This window comes from Mus caroli, chromosome 3 (assembly GCF_900094665.2).
Source record: "Mus caroli chromosome 3, CAROLI_EIJ_v1.1, whole genome shotgun sequence".
NCBI lineage: Eukaryota > Metazoa > Chordata > Mammalia > Rodentia > Muridae > Mus > Mus caroli.
The window spans coordinates 74,370,907-74,394,725 of NC_034572.1; positions in this window are offsets into that span (position 1 = coordinate 74,370,907).

Here is a 23,819-nt window from a genome sequence, read left to right on the forward strand (position 1 = left end):
CAAGGACTAGACTTCCAGATTAAATAAAAGGGAAAGAATCTAGAAAGCTAGTTTTACATTGGCTGCTCATGCTTTCTTGCCATTTTGGACTGCACATTTTCTTCATCTCAAATATTTTGTCACTGGAAAAGACTAAAGTAAACAATTCATGACGTTACATGATTTAAATAACAGGTCTCTAGTTACTTACGTCCATAATTGTTCTGCTTTTTTAGGTTTTGATGTTATTGCTTCATGGCCTTTGCGCTCAGCTATGAAACAATGTGCTTTAAGTCTCTACTTTATACTAATTGATTTAAAACCTCCATTTTAAGATTTTCTGTCCTGTCTTCTCACATAGTTTATTTTAGCAAACACACACTCTATTTATCTGTGTGTGTATGGCTTCACTCTCTCTCTCCTGTTTCTCTTGAAACTATGATATAGAAAATACAATTATGAGAGGAGCATGCTATAATTTTAACAATAGGAGTAGAATTGATTGTGTATAAAGAAGCATGCAGAAATGTTTGTTGTGATTCACCATAGGCTGGAGTCCCATCGCTGATCCAGGAAAACTATTATTTTAAAGTAAATGCATTTCTATTTAATCAAATGAGGAAACAGCTAAGTGATGTGTGTCACTACAATGTAGTGCCTCAGATAAATTCTCACATATTATAAATTCTCACATATTATAGTTCAGAATACTGCAGGGAACTAAGACCGAGGAAAGAACAGAGAACACTGGACAAATATCAGCATTCCCCTCTTTTATGTCTTAGTAAAACAATTTAAATGAGAGTAAATTATCTTAGTCCAATTTTCTCCGGGTATATAATGTCTATAAAGTCATTTTACAAAATATTCTGCATATGTTATTATAGTGTATGCAATATAAAAAGCAATATTAGTTAAAAGCAAACTAATTCACTAAAGTAATACAGTATGAAAATGTTCCTCACCTTTTAAATTAGAAATAAAATTTTAATAGAAAAATATGTACCATACATGTACTCCTTAAAATATTAATCAGCAGGCTGGGGAGAGAGCTCCTTCAGTAAGGTACTTACTTGGAAGAAGGAGAGCCTAAGTTTGATGTCAAGAGTCCACTCAGAAAAAAAAAAATGTAATGGCACCCTGCAATCTCAGAGCTGAGATGGGCAAAGAGAGATGAGACAGGTCCCTGGCATTCATTATCCAAGTAAGTTGGCTGGCAAATTTCAGGAATTAAGGGAAATTATTGTCTCAAGATACAAAGGATAAAGCTCCAGAGAAATGAATCCTGGAACTATTCTCTGATCTCCACCTGTGTTTTTATGTACTTCACACATAATAGTAACTACACACATATCCATTCACACATTAAAAATGGTTGTATACATTTCAATCAAAAAAGAAGTGTTATTAACATCATGCCCTTTTAAAAAGAAAATTTAAGATTACAAAGCACAAGATAGCATAAATGTAATGCTGTTTGTATCATCTAAAATCCCAGATTACTCAATGAGCTTGAACATCCACGCAACTAGACACAAAAAGCAAACTCAACAGCCGCTGGCCTAGTCTCAGTATTAATCTTCTAGACTTCTTAAAATAAGTACTCTGAACTTCCTATAATTATAGCTTGTACCACGTTGTTTTTCTGTCTTATTAGAAAGCTCCACAGGGTAGCTGATTTGCCTTTGGTGTTCTTTTCTGAATCTGTCTTTTAAGTCTGTAAATTTAAATGAATGCATAAAAATAAGATCCAAATACTTTCTGAAATAGAATCTTTAAATTTGTCTTCTAATGCAGACATGAAACATAGGCTCAACAAATTGGAATATTTTTAATATTTCTCCTTTTGACTTCAAAACATCTTGTGAATGTTCAAACTAAATTTATTTAATTTATGTTGCATATATCTATCTTTAGAAAAGTAACATTCTGCTATATTTACAAAACCCATTTTTCCAATATTATGAAAATACATAATCCTTAAGAAAAATTTATTGTTAGGAAACATTCAATAAGAAAGGCCAAAACAAAATAAATCTTTGTCTGTTGTTTTCCAGTTTCAGTTGGTCCGTATTAAAATTCTCAATTGCTCTGTGGTAGCTATTTTATTTTCAAATATTGATTACTTTAATGGAGGTAAAACAAAGAAATAGACAATATGTTGAATTCATTCTACTGGTTTGATATACAAGAAAACCTGGGAACACCCAGAGTTCTGCCCTTTATTTTCTATTGTCACAGTAAGAAAGAAATATTGGCATTGAAATGAAAAATGATGGATGTTTATTCTTATTTTACTATACTGGAAATGATGAACAGGAAATGGACCAAAGCAAGGTCCTAATAATGCTGTTTTCTTTTCAGATGCGGGGAGATACCTTTCTGTCCCTTTTCCAGCCACTAGCGTCACCAAGCTTCCTTAGCTCATGGACATTTGCCCTACAAGCCATGTAGCATCTCCCAAGTTTTCTCAGTTTCTTTCACTACCACCTTGAATTCTTTAAATAATTCTCACATCTCTTTGAAAATCTGCTAAGGATTCAGTTGAATTCATAAGGATAATTCACGATAACTTCTGCATTCCAGGATGCTTTAGCTGACCACATCTGAAAAGTCCACTTTGCCAAGCTGGTATGCTTGGTTACAGGCTCCTCTGGGGCTAAGAAGGGAATCCACAACACCTGTACTCGATTTTTACTTAAATACTGGGATTCATGAACAGCTTTTCTTCTTGTTGTTTTTGATTTGTGTTTGTTTGTTCTTTTAGGATAGAATTTCTTGATTCAATAAGATTCTGAAATTAAAGCTTTGCCTCCCCCATACTGTCCATAGACAGAAAAACATTTTTTCTCTATCTTATCCCTCATGTCTATCTTTAAATCCATCTAACATTGACCCCTTAATCCAAGTTCATGCCTGCCATTTTGTGACTCATCTCTGTGAGCCCACTGAAATGGTTTGACATTCTAAACAGAAGGTAATCCTCCTTGAACTGCAAATAGAGCACAGACACATCAGACTCTTTCTCTCTTCCCAAACTTGTTCTTGCTCTGAACATTTGCTTGCTCTCGCACGTTAGGAGACCAAAGTTCAAAGACGACAATCCCATACTTGCATCTTTAAGGAGCACTGCCACCTTAGTGCTCCTGCACCTCACTGCCTTTCCTGAGGACCTGCTACCTGAACTTCCTTATGTCTGGAGCTTTGCCTGGTGTCTTCTTGTATGACTGCTCAGTAGCTCTCTCTCAGCTCTCTGCTTGATTGACAATCCACTGCTAGCTGATCACATTCTACATTTGTCATGGCTTACTCTGGAAATCTTCCTCTGATCTCTGGCAGTAGATACAACACCATCAGAATATGTGGTGCCCTCTGGTGTAAATTTTTTCTTTCATTGCTGTAACCACATCGGAACTTTATGTCTCATTCATGGGGTCATATGATTCATAATTCTCACTCACTGATAAATAAATTGTGGAAGTGATAAGGATCAACTCTAGCTTTCTCAGACAGATTTGCTGGACTGTTTTCTGCATAATGTGACTGGATGAACAAGCTTTGTAATTGAGCAGGGGAAAGTTCCCATTTCAAAGTAAGTAAGTAGGAGAGAGTTCCTGTCTCAGATTTCTGACAAAGACTTAAGTGACAAAAGAAGACAGATTGAAAGTGTCTGTCACCTCACATTAACCTTGTCCTGGGAATGTGAGAATGCAAGGAGTACTTTGGAGTCATTCCAGCCTATTTTTCTGTAATAGTTAAAGCTGCCCTTCTTCAGATGACTGTGTTAGACCTAATCAGAGAGAAGGCAGGATGTGCCTAGGCTCTATGTTTGGAGAGATTACAGCCACACTGGGCTTTCAGGCTGCTAACTCAAGATTTAAAGCATTTCCAGATTCGACGTAAGTTCCATACACCATGCATAATTCTCACTGAAACTTTTAAAATAATATCAATTCTCTGATTAAATATATGGAATCCGATATTTAAGAGGAATTAAGTTCTATAGATACAGCTATCAACTGTCTTATTTGCCTTTAAAACTGGACATAGGAAAGTATCAAGTATTGTATATTCTTCTATCATCCCAAGGCAAGCAATGACTGATAAACTTAGAAAGACTGAAGCAACTCCTGATGTTTTAGGTTAGGGGTTTTATATTAGTTTGAAGGTCATTCTAAAAATTACAAAGTATATCTAGTAAAATACTGATTCATTTTGCTAAGGAAACAAATCAAATATTAAGCTTGGCAAAGAGTCAGAGCTTTCATTATTTATCCTTCACTGCCCATGACACTGCTTATGTCACTGCTTGAATGCTGCAGCCATAGTCCTGCTTCTGGGCAGGCTGGTCAGTACTGTTAGCATGACACCCTGTGGCTGGATCTATCAATAGCAGAACTGTCAGGTCTCAATCCCCTCTGATCTTATGGGAAAATGGTCCTTGGAAAATCCAGTTTAAGTATAACTTACAGATGAAATAACTTTAGTAAGTAGAATGGATGTAATAGGATTAAATAGTGGCAAATATTCTTGCTTAAGATAGGAGTTGGGAACTGTATCAAAGTATGTCATAATATGTCGCACCAATTTATACCATGAGTTGGAAAGGATTTCTTCTCCAGTAAGAGCTCAGACCACCAATCAACACCAAGTGTATGCTCATCTCTTCAGTTGTACATGAGCATCTAAGACAATTCTGTATCATTTTCAGAAGTCCCGTGAGCAGCTCTTCTTTTATACATATGAGAACTGAGGGTCAGTGAAGGTTAAGTTTTTCCTTCATCTTCTGGCTAATTGAGTGCTTGCAATAAACTCTGCCTTAAAGGCTTGGACTTTAAAATCTATTGCTTGGTTTCCAGGACTCCTAATATAATGGTAGTATTTAATAATTATAAATTCAGACCTTGAATGTGGGATCATTTGAAATATTGCCTCTGTTATTAAAAAAGAGACGAAAATGTTTTGCTGCCAGGAAGTGCAGTACTGCCTGGCTAGCATTTCAACCCTCTTTCATCTGTCTGTGCAACATCAATCTTACTGTCCTTCAGGACTGGTCCATCCATACCTCCCTTAGATTCTGGTTCATTGCAAATACCTGTGAATTTCTGAACATTCAATGAAATACCATCTGTGCAGCTCAGTGGACAGTGAATCACTGTGATGTCAAACTCTATCATATGCATATTTTAATTTGCTTAAATGATTCTTGCCAGTTAATTTCCACCTGTTCACATTTTCAGGTGTGTGCTCATAATGAGCTGGTCTTACTTTCTATATTCTGGGCTCAAAACAGCAGCCAGGGAAGAATAAGTGTATTGGGGACTTTATCCAAAAGTATCCACACAAGATAAATAAAATAATTGTGATCCAGGCATTTGCACAAGTTCTTACATTCATTTTATGTGGGTTTAACATAAAAACTGCTTTTGATCCAATTCCTTTATGGTTTAAATATATATTTACATTCCAATATCATAAAAATGCAAAATTTTGTTAACCATCTTTTATGCTTGCTACTGATGAAATATACGCATCATTAAATACATCATAAGATGTTGAACTAGAAGAAAGAAAATACTCTCTTATAAAAATTACTCCCTAGGATTCACATATCAGAGAGGTAGGAGAATCATGGGGTAGGTGGGAGAGTTTCTGAAATGCTAACTACAAGGAGCTAATTATGCTAATTATGCTGTGCTCTTTGCACACCCTTTCCTTGCTCCTTTCTTTTAAAAAATAATGGTTATTTTACTTATTGACATTCCAAATGTTATCCCCCTTCCCATTTTCTCCTCCACAAATGCCCGTCCCCTTCCCTGCCTCTATGAAGGTGCTCCCCGACCCTCTCACCCACTCCTGCCTCAGAGCCCTAGCATTCCCTTATCCTGGGTCATCAAACCTCCACAGAATCAAGGGACTCCCCTCCTGGTGATGGCCGATGTGTCAATCCTCTGCTACATATCCAGCTGGAGCCATGCTTCTCTTCATGTGTCCTCTTTGGTTGGTGGTTTAGTCCCTGGGAGCTTTGGGCAGTCTGGTTAGTTGATATTGTTGTTCTTCCTCTGGGGTTGTAAACTCCTTCAACTCCTCCAGTCCTTGCCCTGACTTCTCCATTGCTCAATCTGACGTTTGGCTGTTTGCATCTGCATCTGTGTTGGTAAGGCTCTGATAGAGCCTCTCAGGGGACAGCTATACTATGCTTCTGGCATCAGCAATAGTGACTGAGTTTGGTGTCTGTAGATGGGATGGTTCCTTAGATGAGGCAGTCTCTGGATGGCTTTTCCTTCAGTCTCTGTGCAACTCTTTGTCCCTGCATTTCCTTTTGTCAGGAGAAATTCTGGATTAATACTTTGAAGTCACTTGATCTTTGACAAAGGAGGCAAAATCATCCAGTGGAACAAAGACAGCATTTTCAACAAATGGTGCTGGTTCAACTGGTGGTCAGCATGTAGAAGAATTCAAATTGACCCCATTCTCATCTCCTTGTACAAAGCTCAAGTGAAAATGGATCAAGGACCTCCACATAAAACCAGATACAATGAATCTAATAGAAGAAAAAAATTGGAAAGAACCTTGAACACATTGGCACAGGGAAATTTTCTTAAGCAGAACTCAACGCCTTATGCTCTAAGATCAAGTATTGACAAATGGGATCTCATAAAACTGCAAAGCTTCTGTAAGGCAAAGGACACTGTCAATAGGACAAAATAGCAACCCAGAGATTGGGAAAAGATCTTTACCAATCCTAAATCTGATAGAGGGCTAACATCCAGAATATATAAAGAACTTAAGAAGTTAGGCTGGAGAGAACCAAATAATCCTATTAAAAATGGGGTACAGATCTAAACAGAGAATTCTCAACTGGAATCTAGAATGGCTGACAAGCACTTAAAGAAATGTCCCACATCCTTAGTCATCAGGGAAATGCAAATCAAAACGACCCTAAGATTCCACCTTACAACACTCAGAACGACTAAGATAAAAATCTCAAGTAACAGCAGATGCTAGTGAGGATGTGGAGAAAGAGGAACACTCCTCCATTGCTGCTGGGATTGCAAGCTGGTACACCCACTCTGGAAATCAGTCTGGGGGTTCCCAGAAAATTGGAAATAGTTCTACCCGAGGACACAGCTATACAATCCTGGGCATATACCCAGAAGATTCTCCAACATATAACAAGGACACATGCTTCACTATTTTCATGGCAGCCTTATTTATAAAGCCAGAAGCTGGAAAGAACCCAGATGTCTTTTAACAGAGGAATGAATACAGAAAATGTGGTACATTTAGACAATGGAATGCTACTCAGCTATTAAAATCAATGCCTTCATGAAATTCTTAGGCAAATGGATGGAAGTAGGAAATATCATCCTGAGGTCTGTCTGTCTGTCTGTCTCTTTCTTTCTCTCTCTCTCTCTCTCTCTCTCTCTCTCTCTCTCTCTCNNANACACACACACACACACATACACACACACACACGTACACATCAAAAAACAAAATAAAACAAACAAAAAACAACCACACATGTTATGTACTCACTGAGAAGTTGATATTAGCCCAAAAAGAAGCTCAGAATATCCACCATACAACTCACAGACCATATTAAACCCAAGAAGAAAGAACTCCTCCCTAAAGTGTGGATGCTACAGTCCTGAACCTTTCTTCTTACAGCAAATACTTTAAATCCAGCCCCTGCATTACATCATCTAGATGTTAGGGGGCTTAAAAAGAAATTCAACTACTTGCTTTAACTTTAAATGTATTTCTCTTTAATCATACTTTTAACAAAAACCAGGTTCTTAGCTAAAGGATTTCTATCTTAGAATATGTGAAAGTTTGTTAAGGATTTAAATTTTAGAGCTTACTTTTCTGCCACAGTGCTGACAAAATATCTAAACAGAATGATGAAAACCGCACCACTGTGGAGAGAGAAAGAGGAAGGAGGTAGAAGTTGGCACTGCTTTGTTGGACATTATGTTGTCTTCTCAGTTCACAATAGCGTGAACTGAATCTAGGCTGTTTGTATTGAGAACAGAAACATGCATTCAGCCATAGTGGTTTGTAAGACCCAAGCTTTCTATCTTTTCATCAGGATCTTTATGTTGGCTCAACTATGCAAGGAACTCATCTGTCCATTTTAGTCTTTCATGAGCAGTTCTTAATGATCATCAAGTACAAAGCCTAGCAAGAGAAGTGTGATTGTGATTCCTGTAGTGTCCAGTTAGGAGCCCATGAACAAACCTCCAACCTACAAATATTTACATGGCAAATGCCGGTGACATGAGGATCCTCACTAAAGAGAGCACCATTGAAGAAGAGAGATTAAGAAACAAAGCCTATCACTTTGATCACATATGCTCCTGGTGAGCACTGGAGCTCCATTAGGTTTGGAATGACTAGAGCTCCCCTTACCAGCCAGTGACAGCTCACTTTCAAGGTCCTTTATTGACTCCCAACTGTTGGCTACAGCAGTGAAAGCCAAATCCCCACTCTTAAAGTGAGGTTTGAAATACGGCTTTTAACCAGAGGTAAATTAATCCCATTAGCAAGTGGTAGTTTTCTTTAGCCTTATCTATAATATGCTGACCCAGGCTCGACTGCCACCTGCTCACTGTAATTACTGGTACTTTATTGAGGTTAACTGCTTTGCTTTAAGTTTCCAAATTCCCTAATTTCAGCTGTCTCTGTGATTCTCTGCACAGAATACTTGTTTTGGATGGCAGTATGGTAAAAATGACTCTACAAAGGCCTAAGACATTCTAGTTTATTAAATATAGAACTGCCTCAAGAATAAATTGGAAATATATCCTTACTTGTTTTTAGTTTGGTCTGGGTTCATGTAATCTAGGCAATTCTTGTTATGCATTTCTGATTGGTAAAACTATACTATTATCACAGCACATAGCCTAAAGGCATCCTCTGCGTTTGGATGAGTAGCTCATACATAATGATACTTTTAAGATGTTATATCATGATAATATTATAACATAGTTCTTTAATTTTTGATTGTATGAGAATTTTATACATGCATATAATGTGTTTGGATCAAAACCCTTCATCAAGACCTGACCCCTTCCTAATTCTTTCTCAACTCCTGCTACTTTCCTTTCATGACTTCACGAACTTTGTTTTTTGTTTTTGTTTTGTTGTTGTTGTTTGTTTTGTTTTAACTCGCTGAGTCCACTGAGTGCTGCCTTTATGGACATGGGTGTTGGGAAAACTACCGGAACACATGAGACCTCTCTAGGAACACACCTCTAATGAAGACTGACTGCTATAACTGCCACTGGCTCCACCGCTTGCAGTAAACCTTCAAGATCCTTCTGTCCATGTTGTCACAGCCTCTGTAATTTACTGGGTGTGCAGGCCCTGTCTCACCTGTCACTACTCTTTCATTGTAGACGTCTACTTCCTCTGGTTCTTACTTTCTTTTGGTTCCTCTTTCTTGGTGATACCTGAGCCTTGATGCAGAGGTGTGATACAGATGTCCCACGAAGATCTGTGTACTCCACAGTCTTATTCTCTGTACATTGCCTGACCAAATTACCAGTTTCTATATTAATCACCACCTACTAAAAAATATTCTAAGATGAGGTTTGAAAGATACTTATTCTATGGGAATAATAATAACTTGGTAACCCCACTTGTTTCTATATCCATTTATTAGAATGATAGCTTTACTTTCTCATCTGTGACTTAGGAAACCACAAGGTTTTGGGCCAGTTAAAGGTACCAGGTATGAATTCCTTTCAAAACCAGGAATGATTCTTGACTCAAACCAGAAAGTGCCCTTCATTACATTCATGCCACCACTGGCAAGTCTCTCCGGTCTGATCTCTTATTTTTGTAGTTCACAGGGTTTACAGATGAGAAAGATTGAGATTACTTTTCTCCCCTAGTAGCATGAAGTCTTCTAGCACATAACTACCAAGTAGGATGAAACCTCCATTGTACATACCCATTTTATTTAAACAGGTCCCATGACCCAAGCATGTGGTATCTTCAGGGGTCTTATAATCAAGTGCTGGCAGGGAACCAAGAACAATGGAAATAACCTGAAAAGTCTGAGCCCTTTCCAAGAGCTCAGTGATCAACAACTTGAAAAGAGACTCCAAAGCAAGATTCAACTCTGAGTAATGGGCTACATCTAATTGTGTACTTGGCCAAAGGGGTACCTGGCAACCCCCAAAGAACCCAGTCTATTGCCAAGACTATAGGTTATTCTCCATAAACTGAAAGGCCCTATTGTTGAAGACAACACCTGTACAAGTCTTTAAATATGTAGAAGTCAAGCTGGTGCCTACATAAAGACTTTGCCCCTTCTTTCTAGAGTCCTTGGTACAGGAAGCTACTTTACATGTTGTCAAAAGGAGAAATGTAAATAGTAACACAGACACAAATACTTTGATCTACAGTGGTCTCCTGCCTACAAGACATGTAAGAATAATGGTAGCACCAAGCTGTGGGAGGAACAAATCAGCATCAGATTTTGCCAAAGGCCCATTCCACAAGATGGAGTCCATGCCCATCACTGCTTGGGTGACCAATAACCTGAGACTAAATAGCCTGATAGTTAGACTTAAACTAAATACTACTGTCCTAATAAAATAACATATGACTCCTAATGGCACTTTACTATACTCACAGATCAGTGCCTTACTTATCTATCCTCAGAGAAGCTTCCTTCTGCAGCAGCTGCAGATAAGTGCAGAGACCCATAGCCAGACATGAACCAGAGGGTGTTGGATCATAGAATACTCACCCATAAAGAGGATAACTCAACTAAATCCTTCTACCCAGGCTTAGGGAACCCCTTAGATGAGGAGGTGGAAAGAGTATAATAGCCAAAAAGGAAAAAGAACACCAAGGAAATAAATGCTCTATAAATCAACAGTTTCAATGTACCTATGCATTCACAGAGACTGCCTGCACAAACCTGCACGTGGATCTGTTCTAGATAGGGTCCTAGAACTGAAAGGAGAAGAAGACATCTGCCCTGTCCTCAATTCGGAAGCTATCTCCAACTGATAATCACTTGCAAATAAAAATTTAGTTCCATCAGGGAGTCTCTCTGGGAAAACAAACTACTCTTAAGAGTAAGTTACATGGCCAGTAGTAGATAACAATAGAAACAAACTCTATGGTAACTTTGGAGGCCCTTTGACTTATTATGTCATATCAGGGCTTCTAGGAAAATCTTAATCTTAATTTTAATTTTCATGTTTTCACTCTTTTTAACCATACAGGTTCTTTGGGTGTAACTATGTCTTCTGGTTAAGTGCGGTTTGTGGATTCCTGTGTGAGGGGATGAGTAGGTCTTTGTTTCATGTATGTTTTCTTGGACTCTTCCTTGTGTGGGTTTGTTTTGTGCAATTCCAGTGTGTTTGTTTTAGTAATATCATATAATATCATATCATATCATATCATATTATATTATATCTCTATCCCTTAGAAGCCTGTTTGCTTTTTAATGAGAAACAGAAAGATGGTTGATGGATTTGGGTAGGAGGTGATATGTGGAGACCCTGGGAATAGTAAATGGAGGGGAAACATAATTGGGATATAATACTGAGGGGGAAATATCCTTTTCAATAAAAGGATAAAGAAGAAAAGAGACACACCCTTCTTCTCAGGCACTGAATATTTTTATTTGTTAGCCTTTAATACCAAAAGAGGTATTGACAACCTATTTTAGGTAGGGTAGCTCCACTTGAACTCCTTATATGTGTGCATATGTATATATTTTAGGAACCTTTTACAGTTTTAGGTTCCCATATAGTTTGCTATTTTTTTTCCAATTTTTTATTAGGTATTTCTTCATTTACATTTTAAATGCTATCCTGAAAGTCCCCTATACCCTCTCCCCCCCACCCCACTCTGCTACCCATTCACTCAACTTCTTGGCTCTGGTGTTCCCCTGTACTGGGGCATATAAAGTTTGTAAGGCCAAGGAGCCTCTCTTCCCAAGGATGGCCCACTAGGCCATCTTCTGCTACATATGCAACTAGAGACATGAGCTCTGGTGGTACTGGTTCGTTCGTATTGTTATTCCACCTATAGGGTTGCAGACCCCTTCAGATCTTTGCATACTTTCTCTAGCTCCTCCATTAGGGACCCTGTGTTCCATCCAATAGATGACTGTGAGCATCTGACTTTGCCAGGCACTGGCATAGCCTCACAAGAGACAGCTATATCAGGTCCTTTCAGCAAAATCTTGCTGGTGTATGCAACAGTGACAGCATTTGGTGGCTGATTATGGGATGGATTCCCAGGTGTGGCAGTCTCTGGATGGTCCATCTTTTCATCTCAGTTCCAAACTTTGTCTCTGTAACTCCTTCCATGGGTGTTTTGTTCCCAATTCTAAGAAGGAGTGAAGTGTCCAGACTTTGGTGTTCTTTTTTGTTGAGTTTCATGTGTTTTGCAAATTGTATCTCGGGTATTCTAAGTTTCTGGGCTAATATCCACTTATCAGTGAGTACATAGCCAGAATCTGGAAAGAACCCAGATGTTCCTAAACAGTGGAATGGATACAGAAAATGTGGTACATTTACACAATGGAGTACTACTCAGCTATTAAAAAGAATGAGTTTATTAAATTCTTTTTTTTTAATTAGGTAATTTCCTCAATTACATTTCCAATGCTATGCAAAAAGTCCCCAATACACTCCCTCCCCAATCCCCCACCCACCCACCCCCACCCCTTGGCCCTGGCATTCCCCTGTACTGGGGCATATAAAGTTNGCAAGTCCAATGGGCCTCTCTTTCCAGTGATGGCCTACTAGGCCATCTTTTGATACAAATGCAGCTAGAGACAAGAGCTCTGGGGTACTGGTTAGTTCATAATAATGATCCACCTATGGGGTTGCAGTTCCCTTTAGCTCCTTGGGTACTTTCTCTAGCTCCTCCATTGGGGGCCCTGTGATCCATCCACTAGCTGACTGTGAGTATCCACTTCTGTGTTTGCTAGGCCCAGGCATTGTCTCACAAGAGACAGCTATATCTGAGTCCTTTCAGCAAAATCTTGCTAGTGTATGCAATGGTGTCAGCGTTTGGAAGCTGATTATGGGATGGATCCAAACGAAGAATTCTTAACTGAGGAATACCGAAGGGCTGAGAAGCACCTAAAGAAGTATTCAATATCCTTAGTCATCAGGAAACTTCAAATCAAAACCACCCTGAGATTCTACTTCACATCAGTCAGAATGGCTAAAACCACTCTGGAAATCAGTCTGGCGGTTCCTCAGCAAATTGGACATAGTACTACCAGAGGATCCCACAATACCTCTCCTGGGCATATATCCAGAAGATGTCCCAACTGGTAAGAAGGACACATGCTCTACTATGTTCATAGCAGCCTTATTTATAATAGCCAGAAGCTGGAAAGAACCCAGATGNCCCTCAACAGAGGAATGGATACAGAAAATGTGGTACATTTACACAANGGAGTACTACTCAGCTATTAAAAAGAATGAATTTATGAAATTCCTAGGCAAATGGATGGACCTGGAGGGCATCATCCTGAGTGAGGTAAACCAATCACAAAAGTACTCACATGATATGTACTCACTGATAAGTGGATATTAGCCCAGAAACTTAAAATACCCAAGATACAATTAGCTTTATAAATAATTCTTAAATGTCATAGCCAATGCTGGTTTAAACTGGAAGAGTTTGCATCGGATTTGTTTATTTGAGGCATACATAAACACAGCATGATCTGGCGAAATTTATTCTTGTGATAATAACTCAACTGCATGTTTATTACAAAGCATACATGAATCCCTTTGTGGGAAAAGTATGGATCAGTTATTAGTAAGTCCAAAATGTAAATTACTATGACACCTTACATTCAGACAGGTTCTCTTGACTGACTGAACAAAGCAACACAAGTTTATGAGGAGGGTCCGGAGGATGGTGGCTTACCAGAAAGTCTCATGCCACAGGGGCTTGTGTGCAAAAGTCATCAGTCTAGAAAACATGGTCACTCCAGCCTTCTGGATGGAAAACAGATATTTAGTTCCTTGAAGGAACTGAACCTGAACCTGGCGTGCTTAACTTTATAGGGACCCCTAAAATATGCCGGTGAGCACAAAGACCTCTGTATCGTCTGTACTATCTCCAACACCTGAAACTATACATGTAATAAAGGCCAAAACAATGAGAACCAGTTAATGGCACATGTTTAATGGTTTAGAATACCATATAAAATAAAATTAATTTAACTAGAAAGGGTATTCTAGACATAGTCCAGTATGGAAAGCTACTGCAATGCTTAATTAATATCACCAGTTACTAAATGTGAACATGTGGATCTTGTGCCTTTAAAAATTGAGTCCTCCTCAAGGTAGCTTGGACAATTCAAAGAAAGATGTTTTATATTGATGGCATTCAGCCTGATGTTTGTACATAATTCTTCAGTGATTTCAGAGGAGAAACGTGGGTGATACCAGCAAAGTGTAGGGCAGTTTGGTTATTCCCCTCCAAATTGCTTCCTTCTCAAGGGACTTTGGATACCTTATAGAAAAGTAATTTTAGCTGGCATTGATGGCATTCTAACTAATGTTGTACACAGCTCTTCATTGGTCCCACAGTAGAGATGTGAGTGATGTTTACAAGGTAGAGGGCGGTTCGTTTATTGCAAGCCCATCTCTACATAACCCTGTGACTCATACTGATTTCTGGATACACAGAATTAGAGTTTGGGATTTTTTTTCAGATGAAACATGAATTGGTTGGCTGATTTGCCTACATGTTCCTTGGAAGACTCTAAGGCAATCAGGAGAAAGAGTTCTCAGAGGGACAAGTCAGTTAGGGAAATACTGACATGTCAGAAATTGTTTGATTATTCACTGCTAAAGGCATGGGCTCCCTCTGACCTCATGAGATTTCATGTTCCCTGTTTTGTGCTCTTTCTTCTTTCATTTTATTAGGAGGGAAGTTGGTATTTTTTTCCAATATTTGGGTTCATTCAGAGGGCAAGTTCATCATAAAATGGTGTCTGAAAGCAAAACGAAGTTTGTAATGTTAAGCTGGGTCCTTCACCACCAACAGTCTTTCTTGAGCAGGTAAGGTTTATGCTACCCTGCCACCCATGGGGATGAAACTTTTCCTTGAAACTTCAGATCTAGACTGATATCAGTATCTTTCTAGGACACATCCAGGCTTTCAGTTTCCCTTCTTCTGTGATCAACTTTCTTGAGCTGAGCAGTTATTTTGTCTTTTGGTTTTTCAACATGTAGGTAGCCATGGTGGGACTATTTTGTACTTATGTGACCCACACCAACAAGTTTTTCTTTTATAATTATTTACACACTTTATTGGACCTACTACTTAGAACAACCCAATATTCACATTTTTTAAATTACTGAAAATCTGTGAACATCCTCTTTCCAATGAAGATCACAGAGGACAGAGGCTACAACATTAAAGTGTGGGCACAAGGAGAAATTCATACTCACATGAAGTTCATGATGCAGAACTATTCATAGAGAGAGGAGAAGTGTTGAGAATGAGGTATGACCAAAGTCTTAAGGTTGCAGGTTTAGGGTAAAGAAGATAAAGAATAATGAAACAAATCAAAGATCAATGTAGAGAAATTGTAAATGAAGATGTAAGGTCTAATTTTGTCTCTACCTTGGAATCCCCAGCCCTCCATTTTGAAAGAGGTTCCTGGGACTTGTAAATACCTGTTTTATAGTATAGGATATTCACCCTTCACGTAAATGTTTAGGAACATTTCAGATTTTATTTTTTTCAAAATTAAATAACATAAGCACACACAGAGTAAAGTATTTACAGGATAGGACCCAAGTCTAAACAAAATCATTTATGTTTCGTATATATTGCGTATACATCACTGGAAGGTAATCATAAGATACATAGTGCCCCTGTGTTGTGATTTTGCCCATTATGTTTCCTCCCTACTGGCAGTCTGAAGAATTCACAGGACCACTTGATCCTCCCACTCCACTGCTATCTATCCTGAAGCAAGGCTCCCTGTCTTTACCTGGCTGGCCAGCTCTGCCAGCTCCCACACACAGTCTCTGGTCCTGCCGCACAAATTAATCTGGAGAGCAACCTGGTTCCAAGGCAACTCCAATTCCTAGATATCCATTAATATTAATAACTGCACCCCAGGGAATGTCCTACCTTATCTCCTTCATGAAGTGCTTGTACCAAGAAATGTCCAGCCACAGAGTATTCCACAGACCTCATCTTGCTGTGATGGAACCAGCAAGAGTTGTAAAACAAACTGATTTCTTTTGAAGATGACATCTTATGAATGAGTGGTCATAGGACAAAAAGATGACTCTGGGTTGTTGGGAAAACTATTGGTCTTATCTTAAATAGTAATCATGTGTGGCATTTGCCACAAAGGGGGGCTGTAAAAGGAACTCCCACAAAGTGGCATAGAGTCAGGGCCATAATGGGCCTTTGTTTGGGATTAGAACCAAGGAGGAATAATACAGGATCTGACCATAAACAGCCCTACAACTGGGAAAGACATGGCTTATCTAGGCCAAGCAAAGTTATTCATACAGGATTAGGAATGAATAACAAAAACCAGATTAACAACAAAAAATGGACATATTTAACTGGATCACATGATCAGGTCATAGGAAAGGCCCAGTGTGGAAAGAAAAAAAAAAAAAAAAAAAGGACTGTACCAAACTATGAACAGTTACTGGTAAAGAACAGTAGCTCCTAATAGTATTCACATCACCAGTCCCAAGGATAATTACACAAGCCTACCCAGGAGACAGTCACCAGGGACTTAGATGTGCTCCCAGGAAGGAAGATCCAGCAATATGTATATCTCTTAGATTCAAGGAAAAAAAAAACAAACCTAAAAAACCAAAACAAACCAAAACAAACAAACAAAAAAAAAAAACATGAAAATGAAACAAAACAAAAATCAAACCCAACAAAGACAAAAACCCTCCCATAATGCACTTTTACTAGTCTTGCTAACATTGACCCTGACAAGGTCCAGGGACAGCAATGCCTCTGCAACAGGCATCCAACAGGTTCACCGTAACCAGCTCTCTCTACTCAGATCAAGAAAACGTAACTATTGTTTAGGAAAGCATTATAACTCTTCACAATGAAATAGATTCAGTCGGAGCAATGGTCCTCTAAAATCCTAGAGTATTAGACTTGATTATCAGAGAAAAGAAAGACATATATATATATATATATATATATATATATATATATATATATATATATATATATATATATATAATGAAACAAGTTCACCATAGCCAGCTCTCTCTACTCAGATCAAGAAAACTTAACTATTGTTTAGGAAAGTATTATAACTCTTCACAATGAAATAGATTCAGTAGTAGCAATGGTCCTCTAAAATCCTAGAGTATTAGACTTGATTATCAGAGAAAAGAAAGACAGATATATGGTTTTAAATGATAAATGCTATTTTATACTAATGGAACAAAATGCTCAAAAGTTATTACAAAGTTTATGGCTAAAGGTACTAATGAGAGCCAAGAGAACACAATGTAGATAATACTCCAGGAGAATCAACACATTCATTCAAGAGAGACTCATAAGGTATTAATGAAAGTGGAGAGGAAAGAGTGAAGTAGGAAAAGGTAGGAAACAGGATACTGATTTATTGATTCATTTAGTGGTTTACTTATAGCACTGCTTACATGTCGATTTGACAAGCACGAATTAACTTGCCACCTGGAACAGAATGACCTAAAGAAATAGCTGAGACAATGGCTCATTGCCCTTAACAACCTACAAACCATCATCTATGCTCTGTAAAACCTTCCTTGCTTGCCCAGCCCACCTTGTGGTTTTAGAAAATAAAATGAGAAAAATGAGAATACAAACAAGACTGGCCCAAAGCAACTGAAATGGAAGCCTTTCAAACGCTGGCCTGATTTTGGTCCACCAGTGACATCTCATCTCTTCCACTCTCATTGGCGGCAGAGTGCTCACTATAGAAAGATTCCCACAACAATTAGAATTCATCATCTAAGGTCAGACATGCAATGTTGCCTTGTGTATCATGTTGGGGTTCATAATATTTCAGATCTTGTAGCATTTCCAATTTTGGCATCTCAAGGCTGGGATGTTCAACTTGCATTTTGTTTTAACAGGCTGAGTGAATTATAATAGAATGTCTGTAAAGTATGTCAAGGTAATTGGAAATGATTGAATGGTTTTAAATAATGGAATGGCATGTTCTGACTAAACCTTAATTGGTTGTTTCAGCTTTTAACAGCAACAAGAAAAGGACTGTGGAAATACAAGCATAAAAATAACGGAAGCACCCTCCTTTGTCTAAGAGCTAATGGTGGTATAAATTGAAACAGAGGTTATCGCTCAGGTGGAGAAAATAAAGGGGTTAACACTGAATTCAGAAATGAAATTACAAGGACCTGCTGTTGCATGGAATAACAGGGACCTGAGGTCAAGATAGTCATCAACTCATTTCTCCATGGAAGGTCTTGAGGCCAAACACTATGACACATAAGATAGAAGTCAACTCAACACTGAAATTGTCGACTATTAGTCAGCACAAACTGTGTCTCAGACACCTGTCAGTTTTCACAATATAAATGTCAAGTAACCATCATTATCATAATGAATAGCACAATTAATTTATTATGTTTGAGACATTGATCTTGTGTATACACATATGTAAGAAATACAATTACCTACATATTTATGTCATCGAGTGAAGTAGAAATGACTAAGAATTTTTGAGACTTGAAACTAAATAGATCCAGTTTCTTGTTTTCTACAAAGAAACACATGTTCAATAAAAGCTAGCATATCTTCTGATTTTTTTACATTATCATTTATTTTAAAAACATATTCTGCTATAAGTATTTAAGCATAAGATCTAACAACTGAAACAACTCAGAACTAGCCCCTCGTAAGACACTACATAAAGGAACATAGATGCTAGGCAGGTGACAGCTGCTTCCTTCCCCACACTGAGTACTTGAGTACTGGACAGGCTGCTTTTGCCACTCTTTTGTATCTTGCTTCAGTGAACCTCAAGTAGCAGACATTTGAATCTTCAACTGTCACTCTGTGTTTGCACCTTCAATGACCTTAGATGACTACCATAAGTGACAAGGAAAGACAAAGTCCGGATATGAGAGAATAGTGCAAAGGACAAGGAAATTTTATGAAACATCATAAAACTTGCTTGGGATTTGTATATTTCAGGTCATAATGTGTCCAGTAAGAAAGAAATTTAGTTTTTAGATACTATACTGTGCTTGAGACATTCAACGATTGTGGAAAATAATTCAATGGAATGATTTAGTTCTCTGGGATGGCTGAAGAGGGTGAGAAGGGTAAATGGCTTTGGAATGACCCTTAGAAGTGATCACAGGTGGACACTGACAAAACTAGATAGAAAAGGAACACATTGGTGATAGCTGTTCTTACTTGTCAACTTGACCATAGCTTGATTCTACTAAAATCCTAGCCTCTGGGCATACCTGTGGGAGATTTTCATTATTAAATCATCATTTGAAGAAGGAAAGTCTACCTTCAAACAGGAAATTTGAGGTGGAACAATCCACTCTTCATCCAGGTCACACCTTCTGGTGGCAGCCTATATTTAAAGGATATGGAAGAAACAAGATTTTGCTCTTTTTCTGCTTGTTCTCATTGGTAACTGCATTCCTTCACAGGCATTAGAGGCTCATTCTTCAGGATTCCAACATATTTTGAAGACCATCTGCCACATGCAGCCTGATGAACTGAACAACTACTGGATTCTTGTATTTTTTTTTTATTGGTAGAGAGCTATTGTTGGACAACTAGGCCACAGCTTGTAAATCACTCTAATAATATATATATATATATATAGTTATTTCATATAATTAATTTACATAATTAATATAATGTATATACTAATGTATCAGTTCTGTTCTTCTATAGAACCCTGCCTATTATAGATTTTGGTAGCAGAAGGAGTGAGATTGTTAAAATTCCCCTGCTATAGAAACCACTGTATCAAGGTTAAACATTCCACCATTTAGGACAACCATTATATGCTACTAAGTTATTTATGTGTTGATATTAGTGCTTTCAAAATGCCAGTTCCCTACTTTTCAATTCTTAATTCTGTTTACTTTTTGATGAACTTAATAAGGGTAATGTTTTAACCTACAAGATTATATTATTTATTTTTTTTGGAGTTGGATAGGATTGAATTCTCTCACTTTTGTGCTTATTATTGTCATGACTATTTACTACTACCATCATTACTATTTCTCCATCTTCTCTGTCTATGTATGATATTGAATTCTCATCAGTTTTGGCTTGGCTTATATCTTCAATCCATGGTTAAAATAATGACTCAGTACTTGTATTTTATGGTTGTTGCTGTTTTTTTTCTCTAAATTGTTCACGATCATGATGTTATCTAGGTGCTATCTATTTGTCATGGGTATCTTCACTTGCCCCTTCAGTCTTTCTCCATCCTCACTTTGTATGGGACAGCTGAGATTAGCACTAGGTTGTACACTGTTTGGCATTAAGAGATGGGCAATAAAGGAGCAGATGGATGTTCCTCTGTTTCTCTTCTGGACTTCAATCTAAAATTGTAGGACACTGGCCTGTCAACTCCTCAGTCTTTAAGCGAAGCCTATCAAATTGTTTCTAGTTATTGCAGGATTTCTGCTCTTGCACTTGGTTCCTCTGAGTTCCTGAACTGCTTATAAAGTCCTTTGGGATTCTTCAATACACACCTCTGCAAACAGTACACTTGGGAAGGACACCTTCCATCATTTATTTCCTATGCTTAATGCTTATTAAGCAGGGAATGCTTTTTAGAAATGGAATATTAAAGTTCAGGGAGAAATACAACATACAAGGCTCATAAAGTAAACAAGGTGAGGTAATCTTCTGAAACCTGCACATTTCACAAGGCTCCTCTGAAGGGTTATATAAGCAGTAACGATTCCTAAGTTTCAAACACTCTCCAGTTGGTGGAGCAGTGTGCAATTCATGGATGAAGCTTTTGTGAGTCATCATATGAACTGTACTGGACACCCTGGTGATACAGTTGTCTTTGGCATAATGATGGTTCTGCAAGCAATCCCAAACAGATACACCTACTAATAGTACCAATGCCTTACTCTTGCTAGAATTAGGTGGAATCGTATTTTCGGTCTGTTGTCAATGCCTCAGCTGAAGTCACCAGATGTTTGCTCATGTCTCTCCAGGAAGAATCACATAACATAATTGGTGCCCAAACAGGGACTGAAAGAACCAAAGATGAGTTGGGGAGGAGTTGTTGCCTGACAACAGCCATGGATGCTGAGGCATGCAATTCAGCCTAAGTGTGAGGGTAGAGCATCTTAGAGGGCAATCCTGATGATGGCTACCTTTTTCATGAGGTATAGGATGGTGTACCTCCTTCCCGCAGTGGTAGGTATGCCTGCTGAGATAAATAACATAATATGCAACCAAAGCCAGGCCACCTTACAGTGAAATATTCTTGGGCATATTGCCCAACATAGCCAGCTAACCCTAGTTGATAGGGGGTGGGTAGTGTGCCTCCTTGATGAATGTGGTTCATTATGTGCTCATGGGGATGATATACAAACTGATGATGTGATAGACACTGAAAATACAAGGTATGAAATAAGTCATAAGTAGACTTATTCATACTATGGTATGAGTACCTTATTTTTATGCATAAGATATACAATTGAGGATCAACTGTCTTCTGAGAAGGAACTTAAACTTGCTATGCTGGCAAGTGTTATGTCAACTTGGCATGCAAGCTAGAGTCCTAAAGGGGAAAACTCAATTGAGAAAACACCTCCATAAGATCTAGCTGTAAGTCATTTTCTTACTTAATGATGGGGAGAACCACCCCTTTGTGGGTGGTGCCATCCTTGGGCTGGTAATCCTGGGTTGGATGAAAAAGCATCCTGAGCTAGCCAGGGGAAGTAAGCCAGTAACCAGCAGCCCTCCATTGCCTCTGTCTACATCAGCACATACGTCTGAATTTCTGGCCTGCTTAAGTTCCTGTGTTAACTCCTTTTGGTGCTGAACAGCAATATCGAAGTATTGCTTTTTGGTCATGGTGTTTTATCGCAGCAATAGAATTCCTGAAGTAGGACACTCTCCCACATATGGGAAGAATTACAATGGAAAACAAGATACATGGATGCTGTCTGCTACACTAGTCTCTAATCTGGCAGGAAAGGTGGAAAATAGAGGAAGATGAGGTGAAGGTGTTGGCTGACTTTTTTTTTTTTTTTTGAGCTGGCAGTTCCAAGGGAAAGAGTGCAAAATAGAAATGTGCTAAGGGGTCCTTCCTGGTATGCAAAAATATCGTATCCTTGGGAAAAATCAAGGAGTAAAAGGGGGAAATGTAAAGTGCAGTAACTACAGGTACATCTATAATATCTATATCTATCTATATCTATCTAATATCTATATCTGTACATTCATATCTATATCTACCAGTCTATCTACCTATCTGCCAGTTTAGTCTTTGATATAGGGGTGGGGGAAATGGGAAATCCTATATAGAAAGGCACCCATTAAAATGGTCTACCCTAAGAAACAATGATAATAAGAAAGCACAGGTGCTGAACCTTTGGTTTTGGGAAGACTTTTAAATAAGCAATGCAGAAGATCTCAGAGCCTGGATTGAGGGAATTAGGATTGAGGTTGAGGGAATTAGAGACAGATGGGATCAATCTGACAGCCGAGGAAATGGAGAAGCTAAGTATTACTACTACTTTCTGTTCTGTGAGACAAAGGGTGTATAATCTAGGCAATACACGGATGTCAAATGCTAATGGCTGACTCATGAATCACGGGGTATGGTTACCTACTGAACCATGACTACCAGGGTCTAGAAGATAATGGGAACATGATAGGAACTAACAAGAGACTAGGTATGAGAGTGGCAATGTTTGCTGTCCAGTTCACTCAGCCAGATAGAACTGTACTCACAGGAAAACTAAGGAATAGATTCAGGGAGCAAGAACTGCAAAACTAATATTGGGCTTTAGTGGTTTTGCTGAGCTCTCTGGTTAGACATATTACTTTAATACACAGGAGAAGCTCTGACCAGTCTGAATGACTTGGCATGTAAGTCAGTTTCAGTAAACATTAAAACCAACCAAGGGTGGAAGAATACAAAGCAAACAAAGTTGGTCTGTCAGAATCACTCAAAAGCAATTATGGTAAGATTTGTTTTGAACCAGGTTTTATAGGAAACAAATTTAGCAGAAGGCCAAATATTGTGTTAGTGAGCCTCTAAAATGCTTTATATACTAGCAAACAGCTCATGGAAAGAAGTACTAAGTTATGTATAGGTGTGGTTAATCATTCCTGGAGTATGAGTGCAAATTCTACTGGAGGTAGACACTCTTAATGATGCACATGGGTCTGTGATTGCTAGATTTATGTCAACTTGACTTAGCTAGAGTCATTTTAGAAGAAGAAATTTCAATTGAGAATATGCCCTAAGAAGAAGGTCTGAGGACAACACTATGGTGTATATTCTTGATTGATGTTTGATGTGGAAGGGTTCAGCTCACTAATGAGAAGTATCTGCCCCAGGTTGGTGATTCTTAGTACTATAAAAACAAACAAACAAACAAACAAAAACAACCAAGGCTGAGCAAGCCTCTAAGAGCAACCCAGTAAATAGTGTCCTTGCATGGCCTTCAGGTTCTCCCTTTAAGTTCTTCCCCCAACTGAGTTCCTGCAGTGACATTACTCAGTGATTGAGTGTAACCTGGATATGTAACATACAATAAACTGAGCTACTTTCTGACTATACCTAAGAATCTCTTTACAAGACCGAACTCATATAT